At 41.9% G+C, this 7,872-nt stretch overlaps 1 pseudogene; it reads left to right on the forward strand.

Annotated features, from left to right (window-relative positions):
- Positions 1-1,403: 1,403 nt before the first annotated feature.
- Positions 1,404-1,519, forward strand: LOC143965456 (5S ribosomal RNA; annotated as a pseudogene).
- Positions 1,520-7,872: the final 6,353 nt, after the last annotated feature.

The raw sequence follows: 7,872 nt of genomic DNA on the forward strand, positions 1-7,872 counted from the left end.
TTGCAAGTGGGGGTAAACAAGTAGAGTTGTTTAAGGTTATCCTGCTCAGCAGGCCCAGGATCTAGCAGCTTTATGTTTTCAATAGTTGCTATGAGAGATTCTATGCTTCAGGCCTTGCGCCCTTCGCTAAGCACCATGCAGAAGCTCCTGGCTGGTCTTCGTTTTAGGGATGTTTTGGATAATACATCCAAAGAAATTCTAGTGGAAAAAGTACCCCTTTTGCCATTTAAGAAAAGGAGTAAATGTATTTTTGTTTTAAAGCTCCTTCTTCTGTGCCAGGGGCATCAGCCTCCAGGCAGTCACAACTGTTTCCACCCTCAGGTTCAAAAGGCAATCCTCAGGGTTAACCCCAGGGACAAAAGAGGCCTTGGGGGAGGAAACGTACAACATACTGAAACCTCCTTGTGAGGAGGTGCCCCCGCTCACTTAATAGGGGAAATTCTTCTGCAGTTCTCAAGGATCTGGCAGGTAGAGTGTCAAGATGTATGGGGGACTTCCTCCATAGCTCAAAGGTACACACTGGAGTTCTAAGAGTTCCCATCTCCTCGTTTTCCCAGATCAAACATTCCTAAGAATCCAGAGAAAACAAAGTCTTTCTCTCAAGCATTGGACCATCTTTTGGCAAAAAGCGATCATGGTGGCCCCCTTGTAAGAACAGAGATTGGGGTTTGGTTAAATCTGAATGGACATTCTGGATCTCAAAAATCAAAATTCAATTCCTGAATATAACCACTCTTTTTTTGCATGGAGTCCATCCAATCAGTTATCTCCATCCTACAAGGAGGAGAACTTCTGGAGTCAAGCAACGTCAAAGATGCATATCTCCATATGCCTATTTCCTCGCTAACTAATAATATCTACTTTTCAAGGTGGAAAATCTTAATTTTCAGTGTGTAGCTCTGCTTTCCAGTCTAGCTACAGTACCTTAAGTGTTTACAAAGGTTCTGGTCCCTATTCTAGCCAGATTAAGGGCTCAAGGTATAACGATTATGGTTTACATGGGCAATCTGTTCTTGTTAGTCCAGTCGATAGCCCGCTCAGACCAAAGTGTGGTCACCACAGTCAACTACCTGGAATATCTAGGTTGGTTTCTCAGCCTAGGAGAAATCTTCTTCAAAACCATGAAAAGGGCTAAGATACTTATGTCTGATCATAGGTACACCCAGAAAAGGGTATTCTTGCCCCAAGGCAAAGATCAGCACCATAAAAGGAACTGATTTAGGTTGTTTCGAAGCAAGATGAATTCTTCTATTCAACTTTGCATGAGGTTGTTGGGAAAGATGGTGGCTTCATTCAAGGCCGTTCCTTATGCTAAGTTTCATTAGAGACTGCTGAAAAACATTCTCCTATCGGCTTGGAACAAAGAGTTCAAGCTCTAGATTCCCAATGTGTCTGACTCCAAAGCCTACGGCCACATCACCCTGAAAGCGCCCGATCTCGTCTGATCTTGGAGGCTAAGCAGGGTTGGGCCTGGTTAGCACCCAGATGGACCACCTAGAAATACTAGGTACTGTAGGCTGGGTACGCCGGAGCCTCAGTTTATGGTTAATATCCAAAAATCTGCAAAGGGGAATATCCTTCCTTCAATTACCACAGAAGTGGCCCAGATCAGAAATGACCTTGACCATTATCATTCTAGAAATTCAGGCAGAGCACTTGGCTCTGAGGGCCTGAACGTTCAGTTTACGGTATTGTCCTGCCAGGATTCAATCCGACTATGCCACAGCAATGGTCTATATTAATCACCAAGGGGGCACAAGAAGTTGTAGGGCCCAGAGAAAGGTGAATCCTATCCTATCTTGGGCAGAAAACAATGTACTTTGCCTATCGGCGGTCTTCATTCTAGGAATAGAAAATTGGCAGTCGAACAATTTGAGTCGCCAGCAGTTGTTCCCGGGAAAATAGTTCCTTCACCCCAATAGCTTCCTGTCAATATGTCAAATATGGGGGATCCCAGACATAGATCTGTTTACGTCCAGGTTCCACAAAGAAAAATCTATTCCTGTGGAATCGGTTCTCACTGATTTATGCATTCCCTCTTATTCTGCCTGCGTCCACGATTTCTTTGCAGGATCAAGCAGGAAGGGAAGTCTATGATTCTTGTGGCCTCCAGCGGGGCCCAGGAAATCTTGGTATGCAGGGATCGTAAAGATGACAGTAGGGAACCCATGGACCCTACCGCCATGGTCAGACCTTCTTTTGCAAGGTCTGGTATTCCATCCTACTTTACAAAAAAATAAAATTAACAGTTTGGCTGTTGAGACCCATACTCTGAAGAAACATGGGCTGTCAGGTTCAGTGGTTTCTATCTTGGTTAATGCACGGGAGCCGGCCTTCATAACTATATATTATGGAGTCTGGGAAGCATATGTCTCCTGGTGTAAAACCAGGGGTTGCACCCCAGGAAATAGGTCAAAGGTAGAATCCTTGACTTTCTGCAAATGGGGTGAGAAATAAAGCTGACCTTAAGTGCTTTCTAAGGACAGGTCTCGGCCTTACCGTATTATTATCGTATTATTATTTCTCCAACCACTTGCTTCTCTTTCTTTGATTCGTAACTTTAATCAGGGGGTAACACAGCTTAATCCTCGTCACCCCTGAATCCTTGGGACTTGAATTTAGTTTTTGGCGGCATTAGAAAATAGACTTTTTTTGGACTGATACGACATATTCCCTTGGTCCTTTTTTGACAAGGAAACTATTTTTTTTGGTAACCATATCTGCTGCAAGAAGGGTATCAGAATTAGCTGCTTTTTCTTGTAAAGAGCCGTATTATTATATTTCACAAGGATAAGGTAATATGGCATCCTCATCCTAACTTTTTACCAAAGGTAGTATCAGGTTTTTATCTAAACCAGGATATTGTTCTATCTTAATTTTTTTCTAGAACCCTGTTCTATGAAAAAAAAAAATCACTACATTCCATTGATGTGGTGAGAGTAGTCTACTTAAATATGACTGCTCAGATTCGGAAAACAAATGTTTTGTTTGTATTGCCTGAAGGTCATAAAAGAGGACAGGCAGTGTGGAAATCTACTTTCCAAATGGATTCAACAAGTAATCGTTCTAGCTTATGGTTTAAAGAGGTAGTTTCTACCCTCTCAAATCAAAACGCACTACTCTAGGGCTTGTTAGTGCTTCGTGGGCAGTGCATCACCAAGGCTCCATGGCTCAAATCTGCAAAGCCGCAACTTGGTCTTCAATCCATACATTTACCAGATTCTATCTGGTGGATGTAAAAAGACATGAGGATGTCGCCTTTGGGTGCAGTGTACTGCAGGCAGCAGTATAAGTCCACTGATCTCATGGTGCCCTACTTTTGTTGTTTCTCCCTCCCCTCAGTTGGCATTGCTCTGGGACATCCTACATAGTAATTACTATGTCTCTGTGTGCCTGTGGTGTACGATTAAAGAAAATAGGATTTTTATAAAAGCTTACCTGTAAAATCCTTTTCTTTTGAAGTACATCACTGGCCACAGCGGTCCCGCCCCTCTTTCTAGTATACATGTGTACTGCTTTGCCACAAAACTGAGATGCTCCCGGTATGGGAGGGATTATATCAGGAGGTAACTTCCTGTTTAGGGTGTGCCAATGTCCAGCACCTGAAGGGGGACTATAACCTACATACAGTGCCTTGCGAAAGTATTCGGCCCCCTTGAACTTTTCAACCTTTTGCCACATTTCAGGCTTCAATCATAAAGATATAACATTTTTATTTTTTGTGAAGAATCACCCACAAGTGGGACACAATTGTGAAGTGGAACAAAATCTATTGGATAATTTAAACTTTTTTAGCAAATAAAAAACTGAAAAGTGGTGCATGCAAAATTATTCGGTCCCTTTACTTTCAGTGCAGCAAACTCACTCCAGAAGTTCAGCAAGGATTTCTGAATGATCCAATGTTGTCCTAAATGACTGATGGTGATAAATAGAATCCACCTGTGTGTAATCAAGTCTCTGTATAAATGCAAGTGCTCTGTGATAGTCTCAGGGTTCTGTTGAAAGCGCAGAGAGCATCATGAAGACCAAGGAACACACCAGTCAGGTCCGTAATACTGTTGTGGAGAAGTTTAAAGCCGGATTTGGATACAAAAAGATTTCCCAAGCTTTAAACATCCCAAGGAGCACTGTGCAAGCGATCATTTTGAAATGGAAGGAGTATCAGACCACTGCAAATCTACCAAGACCTGGCTGTCCCTCTAAACTTTCAGCTCAGACAAGGAGAAGACTGATCAGAGATGCAGCCAAGAGGCCCATGGTCACTCTGGATGAACTGCAGAGAACTACAGCTGAGGTGGGAGAGTCTGTCCATAGGACAACAATCAGTCGTACACTGCACAAATCTGGCCTTTATGGAAGAGTGGCAAGAAGAAAGCCATTTCTCAAAGATATCCATAAAAAGTCTTGTCTAAAGTTTGCCACAAGCCACCTGGGAGACGCACCAAACATGTAGAAGAAGGTGCTCTGGTCAGATGAAATCAAAATCGAACTTTTTGCCCACAATGCAAAACAATATGTTTGGCGTAAAACCAACACAGCTCATCACCCTCAACACACCCTCCCCACTGTCAAACATGGTGGTGGCAGCATCATGGTTTGGGCCTGCTTTTCTTCAGCAGGGACAGGGAAGATGGTTAAAATTGAAGGGAAGATGGATGCAGCCAAATACAGGACCATTCTGGATGAAAACCTGTTGGAGTCTGCAAAAGACCTGAAACTGGGACGGAGATTTATCTTCCAACAAGACAATGATCCCAAACATACAGCAAAATCTACAAAAGGAATGGTTCACAAATAAACGTATCCAGGTGTTAGAATGGCCATGTCAAAGTCCAGACCTGAATCCAATCGAGAATCTGTGGAAAGAGCTGAAAACTGCTGTTCACAAATGCTCTCCATCCAACCTCACTGAGCTTGAGCTGTTTTGCAAGGAAGAATGGGCAAGAATTTCAGTCTCTCGATGTGCAAAACTGATAGAGACATACCCCAAGCGACTTGCAGCTGTAATTGCAGCAAAAGGTGGCTCTACAAAGTATTAACGCAAGGGGGCCAAATAATTTTGCACGCCCCACTTTTCATTTTTTTATTAGTTAAAAAAAGTTTCAAAAATCCAATAGATTCCGTTCTACTTCACAATTGTGTCCCACTTGTTGGTGATTCTTCACAAAATATAAACATTTTATATCTTTATGTTTGAAGCCTGAAATGTGGCAAAAGGTTGAAAAGTTCAAGGGGGCCGAATACTTTCGCAAGGCACTGTAGTAATTACTATGGCTCTGTGTCCCGTGATGTACTTCAAAAGAAAAGGATTTTACAGGTAAGCGGTTATAAAAATCCAAATTTTCCCACAAATAAAGCTTTCGTTTGGTAGTATTTAATCACCTCTGTGGTTTTTATTTTTTGTGCTATAAACAAAAAAGAGCAACAGTTTTGAGAAAAAAAGCAATATTTTTAACTTTTTGCTATAATAAATATCCCCAAAAAATGTATAACATTTTTTTTTCTTTCTCAGTTTAGGCCGATATGTATTCTTCTACATATTTTTGGTAAAACAAAATCGCAATAAGCGTATATTGATTGGTTTATGCAAAAGTTATAGCATCTAGAAAATATGGGATAGGTTTATGGCATTTTTGTTATAATTTTTTTTTATTAGTAATGGCGGAGATCTGCAATTTTTATCGTGACTGTGCATTATAGCGGACACATCGGACACTTTTGACACTAATTTTAGGACCATTGTCATTTATACAGTGATCAGTGCTATAAAAATTCACCAATTACTGTGTAAGTGACACTGGCAAGGAAGGGGTTAAACACTAGGGGCGATCAAGGGGTTAAGTGTGTCCTAGGGAGTGATTCTAACTGTAGGGGGGATTGTCTCACTAGAACATAACATTGATCACTGCTCCCGATGACAGGGAGCAGTAGATCTCTGTCATGTTGCTAGGCAGAACAGGGAAATGCCTTGTTTACATCTCCCTGTTCTGCCGCTTCTTGACACGATCGCGGGCTACCGGCGGACATCGATTTCCCGAGACCTGCGAGCACACTCAAGGAGTACGTGGTGGCGCACATGCGCCCACTATGCCGTGATTTAAAGGGGACATACCTGCACGCCCATTTGTCCAGCCATGCCATTGTGCCGATGTATATCATCATGCGCTGGTCGGCAAGGGGTTAATAAGAGATTTCTCACATACAGCATGGTCATACCTAGAATTACACCCCAAAACACAGCTTGTTAATCCTTCTAAGTATAGCGATACCACAACCATTTTATCCTGTGTATCACACAAACCAACCAAATATATAAAAATCAATGTACTGTAATGGTTGCTTCTATACGAGTGGTCAGGGAACATAGACTAGTGTAGTGTTATCTATAGCAGTCCCTGTTTTTATAAGCCAAGCAAGCCTAGTCTACTAGTCAGGGTTGTCTTTAAGGCAGGGCAAAAGGGGCAGCTGCCCTGGGCCTCATCATTGCTGTGGAGCCCAAAGCAGCTGCCTCATACTTGCCAACTATGCCAGTTTAAATTCCCCTTTTCTTTGAGGTTTTACTCCCATACTGTGACCTGATATGCCAGTGTGAAGTTCTGTTACTAATGCTGCCCAGCTCTGCCATATTGCTGTGTACAGATGACTCACCTACAGACCTTGTGTTTACATGTAAATACTGTCATTGACATTGATATGTAAATAGCAGCGACATTCATATATTCATATGGAGTAGAATTATATGCGTCTAATAATGCTGATTATATATATATATATAGAGAGAGAGAGAGAGAGAGAGAGAGAGAGAGAATTTAAGAATTGGTAATGCACTTTATTTTTACTTTCCCTAGGCATTTTCTTTGTTTTGTTTCAATTCCTGGGAAATTGAAACTACTGGAAATGTGACACACAAACTACTGATAAGAACCCAAAAAGCTGCTCAAAATGTCTTCCTTATGAAAAATCTCTGCTAAAATCTCTTTTTTTTGCCAGTCACATGATACATACAACCATTTAACTGTTCCCTTGCTATTAAGAAGATATGGACATTGATTGAACTAAACTATACAGTCACACCTATATCACGCCTAGAATAGACTTAACACACACCCATATTTTAAGCATATTCATATGTATAAAATTTTTATAACCTGTAGATGTAAGCTCAGAAACACTTTCACTTTTATGTTGCCTAGAACTGTGTGTTGTGTCTCTCCACTGCAGTGTATGGAATAAATAGCACCTTCTTCTTTTTTATTGATTTGGGCTCACTGTCTCATCCTTAGCCTGATTTAACAATATGTAAATAGCCGCTGAATGGCAGCATTCATATATAAATAGAGTTGCCATTCATATGTATATCATGCCCCCCTGAGGTCATATCTACCATCACCTATACTGAATGTTGCCTACTGGGGAGGTAAAGGGGCATGCTTGAAAGTCCTGCCTACAACTGTGATCATTAAGCCTACCATCAGCCTGTTCTGCAAAGGTAAGCAAATTAGTGGGGGGGAGGGTAGTGTGGGGTGTGCAGAGGTAGGCAGAGAAGGAATTACAGTTTGGAGTGCACAGGTAAGCAAGGAGGGGATGTGTAGAGGTAGGGAAGGTGGGTGCAAAGATGAGCAGAGGAGGCAGGTAGAGTTAAAGGGGAAGGGGCTTGGAGTGGAGAGGATGGGGGAGGTTTGAGGTGCAGAGGCTAGCATGGATTTTAGAAAGCAAAAGTGTACTGATAGAGTGGATAAAAATGTAGGTCACGTGTAGGGCAGCACATTCATTTCAATGGACTGCTTTATGAGCTATAAATGCGTAAGAAAGTCCCAAACCCTTTTTCAAGATCATACGGTGCCAAGGCACCTGTCAGCAGATGCCTGTGGG

This window comes from Lithobates pipiens, unplaced genomic scaffold, assembly GCF_037356315.1.
Source record: "Lithobates pipiens isolate NorthernLeopardFrog02 unplaced genomic scaffold, aLitPip1_a1.2 Scaffold_8, whole genome shotgun sequence".
Lineage (NCBI taxonomy): Eukaryota > Metazoa > Chordata > Amphibia > Anura > Ranidae > Lithobates > Lithobates pipiens.